Below are 2,509 nucleotides of genomic sequence, written 5' to 3'. Positions count from 1 at the left end.
GGGCCACCACATTCCTGTTGCATCTTCCATTAACCACGCAGACATGGAGACACTTGAGAGGGCCTCTCAAGGCCACTGATTTCCAAAGCAGAATGTGCAACATCCTTGAGAGCTCTGTTAGGAAATGGAGTGACACAAGACCCCCATGGCCTGGGAGCACAAGAGAGGTCCCATCATTCTGCTCCAGGGCTTCCCAGTCCTAACTCTGAAAAAGTTGACTCCCTCACTGAAGACCATCTCTCATCTCTTCTTCCTGTTCATGAACGTGGAGAACAGACTACTCTCTCTTTAACCAACTGAACAAGGTTGGTTTGAATTCTAACCCCTGCCTTGCAGCTTGCTTGCAGACCCTCTCAGACCCATGTGAGGACATCTGCAATGCATAACCACCACCCCCATGGCCATTAAGTAAGGACACTACTGAGCAGCCCCAGCTCAGGTTAGAGCTCTGAGGAACCTCACTGAAGCACAGGAGGGGAAATCACTCCTCCTGTCCAGGACTTGAGAAGAAGATATTTGGAGGGCTTCAAGTCTCACCAAAAACATGGCTATGTCATAGCCTAGGACTTGTATGAATCTGGTACCCACTGAGGGACACTTTTCCTGTATAATCCATGTGTGGAAACTTCTGGGATATTTCCCTTTTGAAAATGCACCCAGAAGAAAGAGGTGAATCAAGGAAAATGTTATGAAAATGTTGCCTCAGCTCCTCAACCAACAAGAAGCCAACGTCCTGTGGCAACACAAAGACACCGCCAGGACCCACATGAAAATCAGGACGTTCTCAGTCTGATACCACCAGATGTCTCATCCCTGGGGTCTGAAGCAAAGACGTGAGAGCATTCCAGGGACATTTTTACCTTGCTGATAAAGTCTTTGTTCCACTCAGAGAAGACACAGCCACTCGGATGTCCTATAACAAAGTTTTCTTTGGCTAATATGAGTCCCTCAGCTTTTCAGGCAGAAGCTGCACAGCTCCAAGTTGACAAGGAGCAATAACACTGCCACGTGTTGCCCCATGCAAGCTGCCATCTCTCAGGTGCACACCAGGAATATGGTGAACTGAAGCTGCTGCTCCTGCTGCCCCAGCATCCCAAACGTGGTCCAAGGAGTTGATTCAAGAGCAGTAAGATCACCCCATGGCTGATAACAGGCAGGGAGATTGAATCTTGACTTTCTGTGAGGGGTGAGGTAGGATGGGACATGCAGTGGGCAGGGACTCTTTCTCTAGTGTCTGCTTTTGAACCCATCAATCATTTCTAGGACAGACAGTGGGATGCTGGGCGAGGCAGAGCCAGTCTCTCCAGGTGACTCTTCCTGGATTCTGCTATGTCAGCTAGACCACCGTGTAGGAGAGCAGGACCCTACAGAGTTGGCACTGCTGTAGACCATGACTGCCCCAGTAGCTGTGGGGATAGACCATCAGAAACCAGTTCAGTCGTCCTTTGACTGGTGCCAGAAGGAAGAGGTGTAGCACAGCGAACGGATCAACTTACACTGAGAAGGGCTTTCAGCAGCTTTCCAGTGCCATCCACAGTGAGGAGAAAGCCATAAAAAAAATCTCATAGTGACTTCCCTGCTTCGTATGGAAAGGATGCCGATGGCCTTGAAGACAAAGGCTGTGTCCTGTCTTCTGGAGATGGCCCGAAAGAATGATGTCACAATGTCCTATACACAACGCTGTACTGTTGTAAAAGGTAGTTGGTCACACATGGAGAGCTCCTCACACCTCAGAGGGATGAGTGTTGCACCAACTAGAGAACAGAAAAAGAGGAACAAATTCACCTCTGCAGTGGGACAGCGAAGGCTCCAAGAAGGTGTCAGCAGCTTTAGGCAGGACATTGCTCCAGTGCAGTCTGCTGAATCCCATTCTAACAGCTCCTGAGAGTTCCTGGGGGACAAACACTGTGTGGGAGGGCAGGAGAGATGGGTGCAGATCCCATAGTAAAGTCCATGGTGCTTGGCCACAAGCGTGCCCTTACCTAGTGCACTCCAGCTGAGAAGCAACGGAGGAGCAAGCTGCAAGGACTGCACAGCAGCATACTTCTGTCCCCCTGCTCCTCACACCCATTCACACACCTCATGTTACAATCACACGGAAGATCACGCAGAATCACAGAATCGTGGTGGTTGGAAAAGACCTTTAAGATCATCAAGTCCAATCATAAACCCAACACTGCCAATTCCACCTCTAACCCATGTCCCTGAGCACCTCGTCTGTTCAATCCCACCAGGGAAGGTGACTCCACCACCTCCCTGGGCAGCCTGTTCCAACACTTGACAGATGGGTTCATGTGAAAGAGAAGAACCCCTCCAAACACAGACCCAAGCTCTTCCTGCCCCACAGCATCATTCATGCCACACTGCAGCTGTACTGCCCAGAACTCATGGCAAATCTGGCCACCCACGGGTCCTTCCATAAACTCTTCTCCCCATCTTTGGTTCTGGTGTGTCTGTCAGTGCCTTGTACGCACTTTCCTCTAGAAGGAGCGTGTAAGAGTCAGCAGGA

The sequence above is a fragment of the Antrostomus carolinensis genome, unplaced genomic scaffold, assembly GCF_000700745.2.
Source record: "Antrostomus carolinensis isolate BGI_N321 unplaced genomic scaffold, ASM70074v2 scaffold26813, whole genome shotgun sequence".
Classification (NCBI taxonomy): domain Eukaryota; kingdom Metazoa; phylum Chordata; class Aves; order Caprimulgiformes; family Caprimulgidae; genus Antrostomus; species Antrostomus carolinensis.
This window is presented reverse-complemented; position numbering follows the sequence as displayed.